The sequence below is a fragment of the Phacochoerus africanus genome, chromosome 13 (genome assembly GCF_016906955.1).
Source record: "Phacochoerus africanus isolate WHEZ1 chromosome 13, ROS_Pafr_v1, whole genome shotgun sequence".
NCBI classification, from domain to species: Eukaryota; Metazoa; Chordata; class Mammalia; order Artiodactyla; family Suidae; genus Phacochoerus; species Phacochoerus africanus.
Genome location: NC_062556.1, coordinates 35,298,263 through 35,316,228, shown reverse-complemented (window position 1 = coordinate 35,316,228; position 17,966 = coordinate 35,298,263).

The window sequence follows — 17,966 nt, the reverse complement described above, 5'->3', positions numbered from 1 at the left end:
AGATGTGGCTCAGATCCCACATTGCTGTGGCTGTGGTTTAGGCCAGCAGCAGTAGCTCCAATTTGAGCCCTAGCCTCAGAACTTACATATACCATGAGTACATGCCTAAAAAGAATGAATTAGAAGAACCACTTCCACTAAAAAAAAAAAAAAAACAATATAATTCATCTGAAAGAACAAACAGCTCTTCAGTTTAATAGACACTGAGTTCAAAAAGGAGTTAATGAAAATACTGAAAGAATTAAGAGAGGCTATCAACAGAAATGGAGATTACTGAAAAGGAAATGGAAACTATAAACAAAAGCCGAGAAAAATTAGAAAATTTTGCCAAACGAAAGTTGAGTTAAAAACAATGAATAGCAGAATGAATAATGGAAAAGTATGAATAAGTGATCTTGGAAAGTAAATATATATATTTGTGAAAGTGATGAGAACTGCAAGGAACAGCAAAAGGATAAAAATGAAGATGTAAAAGAGGGTATCAAAAGTATAAAATTGGGGAAGGAGAGTAAGAAAATGTAGATTTTTTTTATTTAAAATGTTATTTTATTTTTTATTTTTAAATTAAATATAAAGTAGTATGAATTAAATATAAATATATATAATATAAATATATGTAATCTAAATATATACAATATAAATAATAGAGAAAACATAAATATAAATGTTATTTTAATTTATTTTTATTTAAAAATGTTATCAGTCTAAAGCAAGTAGATATAGGAAGGGTTTAACATACTTGACAAACTGGATAATCACAAATCAAAAACATAAAATAGATTCACACACAAAAAAGAAGATAATACAAACACAAAGTAAAATTAAATCATCAAGAGGCAAAAAGTAAAAAAAAAGAAAAAAGGGACAAGGAAGAAACACATAATCTACTGGAAAACAATGTTTAAAATAGCAATAAATATGCATCTATCAATAATTACCTTAAGTGCCAATGGACTAAATGCTCTAATCAAAAGACATAGAGTGGCATGTTGCATTTAAAAAAAGAGAGAAACAGAATTTTTAGAGGACAAGATGGCTGAGAAGTAGAGAGACACGCTCACCCTCTCCCACAAACACAACAAAAAAAAAGCACATCTACAGAATAAATGACTCGCACAGAACAGCAACCAATCGCTGGCAGAAGAACCTAAACTCCAATAACGGCAAGAAGTTCGTGACATTACAGGGCAGAACGGGAGAAAAGAGGAGAGTGAGAGAAGGTGAATCCGAGCGGGACGGGTGCTCCCGAAAGGGAACTGCGGAAGAGAAAGGGATCCCGCACCCTGGAAAGTCACCTACACGGGGGAAAGATCAAATGAACCTGAGGAATCTCCAGATGCAGAGAAGAGTGTAGCAGTAAGTTGGAGTACAGAAAAGCCGATCAAGAACCGAACGGACCATCTGAACTATGGGCAGAGTCACCAAAAAATGAGACACCTGGGTGGGGGCTGGGCACCGAAGTCCACGGCTCCAGAGGTTAGTCCCGGGAAAGGGCCGGGGACTCCTGGGTGGGGGCTGGGCACCGAGACCTCGCCTCAGAGGGTTGGTCGCCAAGAAAGGGCCGGGGGACGCCTGGGTGGGGGCTGGACACCGAGACCTCGGCTCCAGAGGATAGTCCCCGGGCTGGGGGGGCGGGGCGGAGCGGAAACTGCTTGGGAGGTCTAGAAACCCTTTGCCGGGGCAGAGACTGCCTGGGAGACTAGAAAACAAAGCTGTCACAAAGGAAGGGAGCAATACTCTAGGGGCGGGGAAGTGGAAAGCCGCATCGGAGGGAACCTGGGAAAAGAGCCTGGTCTGCGCCTGTGCTGGGGAGGGAAGAGAAGAAGAGGTGGGTCCCCATAGAATACCCCCCACGCCATAGCAAGCTTACAGGCCCGCTAGCTACCTGAAAGCTGTGCTTCCCAGTGCATCCCCTGCCCCCACCCCCACCACCCCCTAAGCTCTCACCTGGACCTGGGGGTGCCTGCCATCCAGGAGGGCTGGCCTCAACAATTGCCTGAAGCCTACCACCATGGGGGCTGTCCCTGCACAGGCCTGCTTGCCCTTTGGAGGGGCTACACTTCCGCAGAGTAAAGGCCTGCAGCCCAGAAAAGCTAGAACAAGCCTAGCTAGGCAGTGAATAGATCTGCCTAATTCCCAGATGGTTTTTCTGAGTCAGGCTGCCCTGGGGAGGAGCCTCTTCGGTTTCCAAGGACCCTGCTACCCGCCCTAGCCCCCAGGGGGTGCCCTAGTGGATCAGCTGCATAGGACTCCAGCTCCAGGCAGGACCCCCTACAGCCCAGAAAAGCTGCAACAAGCCTGGCCAAGCTGGGAAAAGATCTCAGATGGGCCCAACACCACCAACCCCCTGCAAGAACCCCACAGCCTAAAAACACCAGAGCAAGATCTGCATGACCAAGTGAAATCTGCTACCATCGTGGTGTGGACCTCCCAGTCCTGTCTACCCTCAGGAAGTCCTCCTTTGCTTCAAGGAAACACTGTTAGCCCCATCAACACTCCAGAAAAGCCACACTGCCTCAAAAAAGACTGACCAACAACGCTAGCCCTCAGGAAATATTCCATGGCAGTGACAAGGCAAACACTGCCCGATAACGGAGAGTACAACTCCCTCAGGAGAGAGAAAACAACAAGCAAGATGAAGAAGCTGAGAAACCACCCCCAGTTAAACCAACAGGAGAACTCACCTAAAACAGTCAACAATGAAACAGATCTCTGCAGTCTGACAGACCTGGAGTTCAAAAGAGAAATAGTGAAAATACTGAAGGAATTAAGAGAAGATAGGAACAGTAATGCAGATACCCTCAGAAAGGAACTAGAAAAATATGAGGAGGAGCCAAGAAAAACTAGAACATTCATTTGCAGAGATGCAAACTGAACTAAGGGCAGTAAAAACCAGAATGAATAATGCAGAAGAACGAATCAGTGATATGGAAGATAGAATACTGGAAATCATCCAATCAGGTCAGGAGACAGAAAACCAAATGAAAAAACATGAGAGCAATATAAGAGACCTATGGGATAATATAAAGTGGGCCAATCTACATATAATAGGAATTCCAGAGGAGTAGACAAAGATAAGGGGATGGAAAATAGATTTGACGAAATTATCGCTGGAAACTTCCCAAATCTAAAGGATACTGGGTTCAAGATACAAGAAGCACAGAGGGCCCCAAACAAACTGAACCCAAACAGACCCACAGCAAGACACATCATAATAAAAATGGCAAAAGTTAGTGATAAAGAGAGGATCCTAAAGGCAGCAAGAGAAAAGCAGAATGTTACCTACAAGGGAACCCCCATAAGAAAATCAGCTGATCTCTCTACAGAAACACTACAGGCCAGGAGGGAATGGCAAGAGATATTTAAAGTACTAAAAGGAAAAAATATGCAACCTAGAACACTCTATCCAGCAAGAATAGCATTTAAAATAGAAGGGGAAATAAAAATTTTTTCCAACAAACAAAAACTTAAACAATACAGCAACACAAAACCCAGGTTAAAGGAAATATTGAAAGGGCTTCTCTAAACCAAAAAGAAAGGAAGGAAAAGGAAGAAAAAAGAAAAGAAAAAAAAAAAAGAAGAAGAGGAAGAACTAGGACTGAGGAAACCGCAATCAGAGAGCAGTCACTCAAATAAGCCAGCATACAGATTTAATCATGAACAGGCCTCAAACAAAATAAAATTAAAAAGAACAAAATAAAAAAGAGTCATCAAAACCATAAAATGTGGGCAAGGGATGTTAGGAAGTAAATAACCCTTTCTGTTTGTTTGTTTGTATGTTTCTCTTCTTAATTTTAATATAGTAATGAAGTGTTGGAACTTACAGGACCGTCAGGCTAAAACACACAATAATGGGAAGGGGTTAGCATACTTAAAAAACAGGGCAACCACAAGCCAAAACCAAATATTGCATTTGCAAAAAATGAAAAAAAATACACTCAAGCAGATAATAACAGGAGACCATCCAACCAAAAAAAAAAAAAAAGAAAGAAAGAATGGAGAACCATAGAATCAACTGGAACACGAGGTTCAAAATGGCAATAAATAATCACCTATCAATTATCACCTTAAATGTCAATGGACTGAATGCCCCAATCAAAAGACACAGAGTGGCTGAGAGGATAAAAAGGCAAAAACCTTCAATATGCTGGCTACAAGAAACTCACCTTAGGACAAAAGATACATATAGATTGAAAGGGAAAGGGTGGGGAAAAATATTTCACGCCAATAGACATGACAGAAAAGCAGGAGTCGCAACGCTCATATCAGACAAAAGAGACTTTAAAACAAAAGACATAAAGAAAGACAAAGAAGGACACTACTTAATGATTACGGGATCCATCCAAGGAGAGGATATTACTATCATCAACATATATGCCCCAAACACAGGAGCACCCAGATACATACAAAAAAAATATTAACAGACATAAAGGGAGATATTGATGAGAATACAATCATAGTAGGAGAGTTTAATACCCCCCTCACATCAATGGACAGATCCTCTAGACAGAAAACCAATAAAGCAACAGAGATCCTAAAGGAAACAATAGAAAAGTTAGACTTCATTGATCTCTTCAGGACCCTACATCCAAAAAAAGCAGAATACACATTCTTCTCACATGCTCATGGAACATTCTCAAGAATCGACCACATCTTGGGACACAAAGCTAACCTCAACAAATTTAGGAGCATAGAAATTATCTCAAGTATCTTCTCTGACCACAATGCCATGAAATTAGAAATCAACCATGGGAAAAGGAAAGAGAAAAAACCTACTGCATGGAGACTAAACAACATGCTACTAAAAAACCAAGGGGTCAATGAGGAAATCAAGAAGGAAATCAAAAACTACCTTGAAACAAATGATAATGAAGACACAACCGCTCAAAATCTATGGGATGCTGCGAAAGCAGTGCTCAGAGGGAAATTTATAGCAATACAGGCCTTTCTCAAAAAAGAAGAAAGATCCCAAATGGACCACTTAACCCTCCACCTAAATGAATTAGAAAAAGAAGAACAAAAAAGACCTAAAGTCAGCAGAAGGAAGGAAATTATAAAGATCAAAGAAGAAATCCATAAAATAGAGACTCAAAAACAACAGAGAAAATTAATAAAACCAAGAGCTGGTTCTTTGAAAAGGTTAAACAAAATTGACAAACCCCTGGCCAGACTCACTAAAAAGAGGAGAGAAAGAACACAAAGAACCAAAATTAGAAATGAAAAAGGAGAAATCACAACGGATACAGCAGACACACAAAAAACCATAAAAGAATACTATGAACAACTATATGCCAACCAATTTGACAATCTGGAAGAAATGGACAATTTTCTAGAATCTTACAGCCTGAAAAAACTGAATCAAGTAGAAACAGACCAACTGAACAGACTGATCGCTAGAAATGAAATTGAAGAGGTCATAAAATCACTCTCTACAAATAAAAGTCCAGAACCAGATGGCTTCACAGGTGAATTGTATCAAACATATAAAGAGGAAGTGGTGCCCATCCTCCTTAAACTCTTTCAAAAGGTTGAAGAAGAAGGAATACTCCCAAAGACATTCTAGGATGCCACCATCACCCTCATTCCAAAACCAGACAGAGATACCATCAAAAAAGAAAACTATCGCCCAATATCATTGATGAATATAGATGCAAAAATTCTCAACAAAATCTTAGCCAACCGAATCCAACAACATACCAAAAGAATTATACACCATGACCAGGTTGGGTTCATCCCAGGTTCACAAGGATGGTTCAACATACGCAAATCAATCAGCATCATATGCCACATTAACAAAAAAAAAAGTCAAAAATCATATGATCATCTCAATAGACACAGAAAAAGCATTTGACAAAGTCCAACATCCATTCATGATCAAGACCCTTGCCAAAGTGGGTATAGAGGGAACATTCCTGAACACAATCAAAGCCATTGATGACAAACCCACAGCAAATATAATCCTCAATGGGGAAAAACTGAAAGCCTTCTCACTCAAATCTGGAACAAGACAGGGATGCCCACTCTCACCACTGCTCTTCAACATAGTTTTGGAAGTCCTAGCCACAGCAATTAGACAAACAAAAGAAATAAAAGGCATCCATATAGGAAGAGAAGAGATCAAACTGTCACTGTATGCAGATGACATGATACTATACATAGAAAACCCTATGGACTCAACCCCAAAACTACTTGAACTGATTAATAAATTCAGCAAAGTAGCAGATTATAAGATTAATATTCAGAAGTCAGTTGCATTTCTGTATACCAGCAATGAAATATTAGACAAGGAATACAAAAGTACAATACCTTTTAAAATTGCACCTCACAAAATCAAATACCTCGGAATACACCTGACCAAGGAGGTAAAGGACCTATATGCCGAGAACTATAAAACTTTAATCAAAGAAATCAAAGAAGATGTAAAGAAATGGAAAGATATTCCATGTTCCTGGATTGGGAAAAGCAATATTGTAAAAATGGCCCTACTTCCCAAAGCAATCTACAGATTCAATGCAATCCCTATCAAATTACCCAGGACATTTTTCACAGAACTAGAACAAACAATCCAAACATTTATATGGAACCACAAGAGACCCAGAATCGCCAAAGCAATCCTGAGAAACAAAAACCAAGCAGGAGGCATAACTCTCCCAGACTTCAAGAAATACTACAAAGCCACAGTTATCAAAACAGTGTGGTACTGGTATCAAAACAGACAGACAGACCAATAGAACAGAATAGAGAACCCAGAAATAAACCCTGACACCTATGGTCAATTCATCTTTGACAAGAGAGTCAAGAACATAAAATGGGAAAAAGAAAGTCTATTCAGCAAGCATTGCTGAGAAACCTGGTCAGCTGCATGCAAAGCAATAAAACTAGAACACACCCTCACACCATGCACAAAAATAAACTCAAAATGGCTGAAAGACTTAAATATACGACAGGACACCATCAAACTCCTAGAAGAAAACATAGGCAAAACACTCTCTGACATCAACATCATGAATATTTTCTCAGTTCAGTCTCCCAAAGCAATAGAAATTAGAGCAAAAATAAACCCTTGGTACCTCATCAAACTGAAAAGCTTTTGCACAGCAAAGGAAACCCAAAAGAAAACAAAAAGACAACTTTCAGAATAGGAGAAAATAATTTCAAATGATGCAACCGACAAGGGCTTAATCTCTAGAATATATAAACAACTTATACAACGCAACAGCAAAAAAACCTATCAATCAATGGAAAAATGGGCAAAAGACCTGAATAGACATTTCTCCAAAGAAGATATACAGATGGCCAACAAACACATGAGAAAGTGCTCAACATCGCTGATTATAAGAGAAATGCAAATCAAAACTACCATGAGATATCACCTCACACCAGTCAGAATGGCCATCATTAATAAATCCACAAAAAAACAAGGGCTGGAGGGGGTGTGGAGAAAAGGGAACCCTCCTGCACTGTTGGTGGGAATGTAAACTGGTACAGCGACTATGGAGAACAGTTTGGAGATACCTTAGAAATCTATACATAGACCTTCCATATGACCCCGCAATCCCACTCTTGGGCATCTACCCGGACAAAACTCTACTTAAAAAAGACACATGCACCCGCATGTTCATTGCAGCACTCTTCACAATAGCCAAGACACGGAAACAACCCAAATGTCCACCGGCAGATGATTGGATTCGGAAGATGTGGTATATATCCACGATAGAATACTACTCAGCCATAAAAAAGAATGACATAATGCTATTTGCAGCAACATGGATGGAGCTAGAGAATCTCATCCTGAGTGAAATGAGCCAGAAAGACAAAGACAAATACCATATGATATCACTTATAACTGGAATCTAATATCCAGCACAAATGAACATTTCCTCAGAAAAGAAAATCATGGACTTGGAGAAGAGACCTGTGGCTGCCTGATGGGACGGGGAGGGAGTGGGAGGGATCGGGAGCTTGGGCTTATCAGACACAACTTAGAATAGATTTACAAGGAGATCCTGCTGAATAGCATTGAGAACTTTGTCTAGATACTCATGTTGCAACAGAAGAAATGCTGGGGGGAAAATGTAATTGTAATGTATACATGTAAGGATAACCTGACCCCCTTGCTGTACATTGGAAAAAAAATAATAACAAATAATTAAAAAAAAATAGAGAGAAACAAAAGCCTACAATATGCTGCTTACAAAAGATCCGTTTTAGGGTAAAAGACACATAGAGATAGGAATTCCTGCTGTCAGAATAGGCAACATCTCTGAAGCACTGGGACTCAGGTTTGATCCCTGACCTGGCAGAGTAGGTTAAGGATCCAGCATTGCCATGAGCTGTGATGTAGATCACAGATGTGGCTTGGATCTGGTATTGCTGTGGCTCTGGTATAGGCCAGTTGCTATAGCTCCAATTAGACCCCTAGTCTGAGAACCTCCATATACCTCAGGAGCGGCCCTAGAAAAGCAAAAAGACAGAAAAAACAAACAAAAAAAAATGAGGGGATGGAAAGATATTCCATTCAAAGGAAATGACAAGAAAGTAGGAATCATAATACTTATATCATACAAAATAGACTTTTTAAAAGAGGCCAAACATAAAGATAAAGAAGGACAGTATATAATGATAAAAGTATCATCACAAGAAGAGGATTTCATCTCATCAGCATATATGAGTCTAATATAGAATCACCCAAATATGAAATAAATACTAACAAATGTATAGGGAGAAATTGGCAGGAATATAATAATTGCAGGAGACTTTAACACCTCACTCACATCAAAGGCTAGATCTTCTATACAGAAAATCAATAAGACAATAGAGATCTTTAATGATAAAATAGAACAGTTAAATTTAATTGATATTTTCAGAATATTACACCCAAAAAACAGAAATAATATTCTTTTCAAGTGCTTATGGAATATTCTCTAGTACTGACCACAGACAAATTCACAAAACCAACCTTAACAAATTTAAGATTATTTCAAACTTTTCTGACCATAACAGCAGGGAATGTCAAATCAAAAATAAAGGACAAAAATACATGGAGACTTAACAACATACTACTAAAAACAGCCAATGAGTCAAAAAGGAAATCAAAAGAATTTAACAATACCATGTGAACACAACCACACAAAATCTATTATATGCAGTAAAATAATTTCTTAGATGGAAATGCATAGCAATACAGAACTTCCTCAAAAAACAAGAAAAATCTCAAATAAATGAACTAATTTACCACCTAAAAGAGTTAGAAAAAGAGCAAACAAAACCTGAAGTCAGCAAAAGTTAGGAAAATATGAAGATCAGAGAGGTTGGAGTTCCCATTATGGTGCAGCAAAAATGAATCTGACTAGGAATCATGAGGTTGCAGGTCCAATCCCTGGCCTTGCTCAGTGGGTTAAAGATCCAGTGTAGCTGTGAGCTGTGGTGTAAGTCACAGATGTGGCTCAGATCTGGCATTGCTATTGCTGCAGCTGTGGCATAGGCCAGCAGCTACAGCTCTGATTGTACCCCTGCCTGGGAACCTCCATATGCCATGGGTGCAGCCCTATAAATACAAACAAAAACCAAAAACAAAGATCAGAGAGGAAATCAATAAAATTTAGGAAAAAATTGAAAAATAATCAACAAAACCAAGAGCTTGTTCTTTGAAATGAACAACATTGACAAACCTCTGGCCAAGCCCATCAAGAAGAAAAGAGAGAGCCCAAACAAATAAACTAAGAAGTAAAAAAGGAGAAATCTCAACTGATACCACAGAAATAAAAAAGAGAGAAAATGAATACTTTGAACAATTGTATATTAATAAATTTGGCAACCTAGAAGAAATGGACAACTTTCTAGAAACAAACCATCCACCAAAACTGAATAAAGAAGAAATAGATAACTTGAACAGAACAATCGCTATTTGTGAAACAGAATCACTAATTAAAAAAAAAAAATCTCTGTACAAACAAAAGTCAGGACCAGATGGCTTCACAGGCAAATTCTACCAAACCTACAAAGAATTTTACCCACACTCTCAAACTCTTCCATAAGATTGAAGATGAGGGAACACTCTCAAAATCATACAAGAAAGCCACAGTCACTGATTCCAAAATTGAAAAAAAAATCAAACACCAAAAAAGAAAATTACAGGAAATATCTTTGATGAATATGCAAAAAATCTCAACAAAATTGTACTGACTGGAAACTTACACTGAAAAAAATACATAAAAAATAATAATACACCATGACCAAGTGTGATTCATCCCAAGATGTGATTCATCCCCATCTCAAAATAGTTTAGAGACTTAAGTGTAAAACATAATAACATAAAACTCCTTGATGTCATCAAAATATTCTCAGACATAAATCATACTATTTTTAGGTAAGTCTCCCAAGGCTTAGAAATAAAAACAAAAATAAATAAGATGAGACTTAAAAGCTTTGCATAGCAAGGAAACCATAAATAAAATGAAGAGACAACCAGCAGAACTGGAGGTTCTGCAATATTTGCAAAACATGCTGACAAGGGCTTTAATTCTAAAATATACCAACACCTCATACAACTCAACAACAACAACAAAAACAATAAAAAACAACTTAATTGAACAATGGGCAGAAGAAGACCTAAATAGACATTTCTCCAAAGACAGACAGATGTTCAATAGGCACAGGAAAAGACCCTCAACATGACTTATTATTAGATAAATGCAAATTAAAACTACAATGAGGTTCCCCCTCACAACAGTCAGAATGGCCAGTTTTAAAAAATTTATAGGTAACAAATGCTGGGGATGGTATAGATAAAAGGCAATCTTCATATCTTATTAGTTGGAATGTAAGCTGGTACAGCCAGTGTGGAGGATAGTATGGAAGTTCCTCAAAAAAGTAAAACCATAATTAACATATAATCCAGCAACCCAACTACTGGCCATACAACTGGACAAAAAAATTACTGAAAAAGATACATTCCCTTATGTTCATAAAAGCGCTATTCACAATGGCCAAGATGTGGAATAAACCTAAATATCTATCAACAGATGAATGGATGAAGAAATGCTACAGAAGGATATGTTAACTCTCCTATAATTTTTTTTGATACAATTCACCTGTGAAGTCATCTGGTCCTGGTCTTTCATTTTTGGTAGGTTTTTAAACCACAGTTTCAATTATATTACTGCAATTAGCCTGTTCATATTTTCTATTTCTTCCTGGTTCTGTCTTGGAAGGTTGTACCTTTTTAAGAATTTCTCCATTTCATCTAGTTGTCAATTTTATTAGCATAAAATTTGCTTGTAGTAGATCTTATGATAATTTGTTTTTGCATAGTGTCAGTTGTAATTTCTCTTTTTTCATTTCTAATATTGTCAATATGAGCCATTTCCATTTTTTCTTGATGAGTCTGGCTGAAAGTTTATCAATTTTGTTTATCATTTCAAAGAATCAGCTTTTATTTTTATAACTATTTTCTATTGTTTTCTCCAACTCTATTTCTCTTATTTATGCTCTGATCATTATGTTTTCTTTAACTTTAAGGGTATTTTGTTCTTTCTTTAGTTGTTTTTGCATTAGGTTAGGTATATTTGAAAATTTTCTTTTTTCCTGAGCTAAGATTATATTCCTATAAATTTCCCTCTTAGAACTATTTCTGCTGTGTCTCATAGGTTTTGGATCATCATGGTTTTTGTTTTCATTTGTCTCGAGGTATTTTTAATTTCCTCTTTGATTCCTTCAGTGATCCATTTGTTGTTTAGTACCATATTGTTTATCCTTAACATGTTGGGGTGTTTTTTTTGTTTGTTTCTTTTTCAATTTTTTATTGATTTCCAGTCTCATAGCATTGTGGTTGGAAAAGGTACTTGAAATAGTTAAGTTTTCTCAAATTTGTAACACTTACATTGTGGCTCAGCATGTGATCTATCCTGCAAAATGTTTGATGTGCACTTGAGAAGGATATGCATTCTGCTACTTTGGATGGAATATTATATATATATATATATATATACACACATATATATACACACATATATATATACATTATATATATACACACATTTTATATATATATATATACATTATATATATATATATATATATATATATATATATATATCTGTTAATTCTACCTACTCTAATGTGTCATTTAAGGCCTATGTTTAATTACTGATTTTTTTGTCTTGATGATCTGTTCATTGATATAAGTGATGCGTTAAAGTCCCACACTGTTACTGTGTTACTATAGATTTCTCTTTTTATGGTTGTTAGCAATATACCTTATATATTGAGGTGTTCCTATGTTAGGTGCATACATATTTTCAATTATTATATCCTCTTCTTGGACTGATCCTTTGGTCATTACGTAGTATCATTCTTTGTCACTTGTGACCATCTGTACTTTAAAGTCTCTTGTCTGATATGCGTATTGCTAATTCAGCTTGCTTTCTCTTTCTTCCTTTTTCTTTCTTTCTTTCTTACTTTCTTTCTTTCTTTCTTACTTTCTTTCTTTCTTTCTTTCTTTCTATCTGTACCCTTGGCATGTGGAAGTTTCCAAGCCAGGAATTGAACTCATACCACAGCAGCAACTCAAGCTGCTGGAGTGACAACTCCAGATAATTAACCTACTGTTGCATAAGAGAACACCCCAGCTTTCTTTTTCTTTGTATTTGCATGGAATAGATTTTTCCATCCCTTCATTTTCAATCTGTTTGTGTCCCTAGATCTGATGTGGGTCTCTTGTAGACAGCATATATATGGTCTTTGTTTTTGCATACATTCAGAGAGTATATGTCTTTTCGTTGGAACATTTAAGGCATTTGTATTTAAGGTATATATTAATTATTAATAAGTATATTATATTGTCATTTTGTTAATTGTTTTGTATTGGTTTTTTAGGTCTTTCTTGTTCCCTTCTCATTTTTTTCTCTTAGATGTGATGACTCTTTTTAGTGTTCTGTTTGGATTATATTGTGTATCTGCATATCTATTGCATATTTTTGGTTTGTGGTTACCATGAGGTTTTGTTATAGCAGTCTATATACAAGTTAAGTTTCTGGTCTCTTGGAGTTCCCGTCGTGGCACAGTGGTTAACGAATCCGACTAGGAACCATGAGGTTGTGGGTTCGATCCCTTGCCTGGCTCAGTGAGTTAAGGATCGAGCATTGCCATGAGCTGTGGTGTAGGTTGCAGGTGCAGCTCGGATCCCACGTTGCTGTGGTTCTGGTGTAGGCTCTTGGCTACAGCTCCAATTAGACCCCTAACCTGGGAACCTCCATATGCCACAGGAGCAGCCCTAGCAAAAGCAAAAAGACAAAAAAAAATTCTGATCTCTTGATTTCAAATTATTTTTCAGGATCCTGTAATCTCCTCATCTCACGATAACTTGTTTTGCTATCATATTTTTTGTGGAAGATTTACCACCTTTACTATACATTTGTCATTAAGAGTGATATTTCCCTTTCATAATTTTCTTATTTTTACTTGTGGCTTCTTCCGTTCAGCCTAGAGAAGTTTCTTTGCATTTATTGTAAAACCAATCTGGTGGTGTGAATTCTATTAAATTTTGCTTGTCTGTAAATCTTTTGATCTCTCTGTCAAATCTGTATGAGAGCCTTGCTGGGCAGTGTATTCTATCACCTAATGTTCATTGACAGAGGAATAAATAAAGAAGAGGTGGTACATACATACATAGGAATATTATACAGCCATAAAAAATAATGATATAGTGCCACTTGTAGCAAAATGGATGGATTTAAAGATTATCATACTTAAGTGAAGTTAGTCAGACAAAGATATCTTATATATGTGTAATCTAAAAAAATGATTCAAATGAACTTATTTACAAAATGGAAATGGACTTATAATCTGCAAAAACAAACTTATGGTCATCAAAGTGTATATAGGTGGGGGAAATGAATTTTGATTTGGGGATTTGCATATGGACAGTATTTTCCATGGAATGTGTAGTCAATGGGGACCTGTCATATAGAATGGGAGAACTCTCCTCAATATTCTGTGTTAACCTATGGGGAAAGAATCTGAAAAAAAAATGGATATATGAATAACTGAATCAAATTTCTGCATAGCAGAAATTAACCCAACATTTTAAAATATCTATACTTCAATACAATTTTAAAAATGAAAAAAAAATGGTAATATACACAATGGAATACTATTCAGCCATAAAAAGAATTACATAATGCCATTTGTGACAATGTAGATGGACCTAGAGATTGTTGTACTAAGTGAAGTCAGAAAGAAAAAGACAAGTACCATATGATATAACTAATATGTAGATTCTAAAATATGACACAAATGAACCTGTCAATGAAACAGAAACAGACTCAAAGCCATAGAAAAATTACTTATGGTTGTTATGGGGTAGGAGGAAGGGGGAGGGATGGACTGGGAGTTTGGGCTTAGCAGATGTAAACTGTTATATATAGAATGGATAAAAAAAGATCCTTTCATATAACAGGGAAATATATACAATATTCTATGAGAAACTATAATGGAAAAGATATAAAAAGAATATATATATATATATATATATATATATATATATATCCCTTTGTTGTACAGCATAAATTAATACAACATGGTATTACAATATTCTATGAGAAACTATAATGGAAAAGATATAAAAAGAATATATATATATATATATATATATATCCCTTTGTTGTACAGCATAAATTAATACAACATGGTAAATAAACTTTACTTCAATTATAAAAAGTATTAAATAATAAAACAAAACAAAACAAAATAAAATCAGATGAAACAACATCCATTTATTTAATAAACATTTAATACATTTCATCATTTACAGAATAGTAAATAGTGCATTATACATCTTGGATGTCTACAGAATTATGCAAGATACTTATTTTTTGTTAAAATATTCAAAATACTGCTTAATTATGTAATGATAATTTTGAATGTTTTAAATTCATGGGAAACACCTAAAGTATAAGAGAAAAATAAGAAAAAGGAAAAATAAACTGAACTATTTTGTGAAATGAAATCATTGTAGAAAAATAGATAAAAAATTTAAAGCCAAGGATAAATGTAAAGAAGATAATTTTGAAGAAATTCAAAGGAACAGTTTAAATGCAATTATGTTCTTTGCTCAATGTACAGGGTATAATACATAAATCACTTGTTAATACTGATAAAGCCTGGACTTTCAAATATTTAAAATCAGAGTGAGAACACTGTGCTTAGCTTTTAAAAAGATGATGAAGTTGTAGGAGTCATTGTTGATAATATTTTCTCTCAAAAAATATGGAACACATATATTTGTTCAGAAGGCTTACAATATAAGCCTGGTAAACAACCTAGATGGTTTACACATATATAAATGTCTACCTGGTATATCTTTTGAGGGAGCTCTTATAATTTTAACTTTTATGTCAGTTTTTAATTATTGACTGTAGTGCTTGAATTGACAAGTCTTTTATTAAAGAGATTATTTTATTTGAGTTATTGTGTTTTCTTCTAGGTTAGTGTAAAGACAATGTAGAATTCTTAATCTCTAGTGATTCACAGATTTGTTAAATCTGTGTTTCAGTGCATGGAGAAGGGATTTTCATTTATTTCTACAGAGGTAAGCATATAATTTAACTAGGTCAGTAAACAGTCAGCTTTTATGTGAGTTACCCAAATCACCCATCTTTAGTAGTCAAAAAATTGCAGAGCTTTTGGATCACTTATGAAGACAGCCGAAAACAATGAATTGGCCATGTCATGCTTCAGTTTGGCAGCTGCATGGAGAAATGTAGTTATGATTGTTTCAGAGAGAAAAATTTCATTTAATTCTTGCAGAGAATGACAATCTTTGTTGTATATTTTCATTTTCCAACTGCATTTTAGACCACCACATCTTTCAGATACAAAAACAAAAAGACACAGAATAAAAAAATATTAATGAGCATAAACAACTAAATCTATAAGTAACATGTTTTGAACTGTTTTATATGGGAATGAAGGGAGTCGTATATGCTTTCAAATTCCTCACAATCATAAGGGCAAAATATGAAACAAATTTGGTGTTAATTTTAAATTCTGTACTAAAAGTAATAACATTTTTTCTAAAATACTAATTTTTTATGAGAAATGTCATTAGCCAAGGCACTATAAAACAGCAGTTTTTTTTAACTTTTTATTGGTACATAATATAACGAAAAATTAAACATATTGAAAAATTATCTGCTTTTCATTTGTATGAATCCATAAGTTAAAGAAAATGAAGTTTGTTTTGTAATGATGTCCTTTACTCTCTTCTTTTTGACACCGTTACATTCTGGTCAGCTCTAAGTCCATTACTGCAGAAGCATTAATTTTATATCTCTGGGTCGATAGAAAGATTTCTGGTTCAAATGTTTTCACAGTTACTTTATTCACGACAGGCAATGCATTCTGTGATGCCTATAGCAATGGAAATTGGAGATAGTGTTAGAAAAAAATTGCAAAGGTTAAAGATGCTTGTCTTTAAACTAATAATTATAAAATTAATCATATTAAGGCAGTGCCACTAATCTAGGAATTAATAGGCCTGTTAAAGCTTAAAAGAGAGGTTACAATGAGTATAATTTTTACAAATAGTTGGCATTAAAATCAATCTGGCTAGCAAGAACCAGTAACTTATACTAAAAAGTCATTCTTGACTTTGGGTTCAGTGTGATGTATGTTTTAAGAATTAATGTACTGGACTTGTGAGTAAGAGGATTGCTTTATTTACCATAGTTTCTTGACTCTTTTTCACAGTGATAAGCATATAACATGTGTTTAGTGTTTATTAGTTTGAATAACTTGAATAGTAGACAATAGGAAACAAAAAATAAAAAAAATAAAAATAAGTTATTTTTAAGAATAGTTGTATAGGTAACAATTTTTTTTCATCAAGGGCCTCACTGTGGCATATGGAAGTTCCCAGGATAGGGGTCAAATTGTAGCTACAAATGCCAGCCTATGCCATAGCCACAGCAATGTGGGATCTGAGCCTTGTCTGCAACCTACGCTATAGCTCACAGCAATGCCAGATCCATAACCCACTGAGTGAGGCCAGGGACCAAACCTACATCCTCATGGTTCCTAGTTGGGTTTGTTAACCACTGAGCAATGAAAGAAACTCACTAGGTCGCAATTTTAATGCCTGATAAAACTGACAATATATAACGAAAGTTGAAAGAAAATTGAATTTTTAATGGCTTCTTTAAAAAAATTTTATCAGAGTTCATCATGGGAACATTAAAATGAAGAAAATGTTTAAAGGTGCTTAATTACTTATTATACATAGAATAATTTATCATTTGGATAAGATTCTCATCACTTATAACTCTATTTTATTCCAAAATGAGAGTAACAAATAACGTGCCCATTCGTCAAATACAGATCATTAAAAAAAAAAAAAACTATGCAATGAATACTTTCCTATACATGCATAGGACAACATTTTTCATTATTAATTTTGCTATCTATTAACAAATTGTTTTATGTATCTAAAACAATCACAGATGAAACATCTTTCTAAGTTAATATAGCCTTACTCTTTCATACACATGGAATTGTTTGCCTCCTCTAAATCCTTCCAAAATTTGTAATTATAATAAGAGATTTTCTACCCACCAATTTAATTCACAGATTTACTTTTTATCTTTATCATTAAGATTTTCTTATGGAGAGTGTGATGTACATTACAATAGATAGCAGAGCAAATTCTATAAAAGTTACCATATAAAGTAATTATATTTAATCAAAGTTAAAGTGTAAACAGATTTTTACAATTTAAACCAATTTTGTTTGATTAGGTCTCATTCGTTTTTGTTTTTATTTCTGTTGCTTTGGGAGACTGATCTAATAAAACATTTGTGCGGTATATCTCAAGGAATGTTTTACATATTTTCACTTCTAAGAGTTTTATGGTTCTATATCTGATATTTAATATTTAAGCCATTTTAAGTTTATTGTTGTATGTGAGGTGA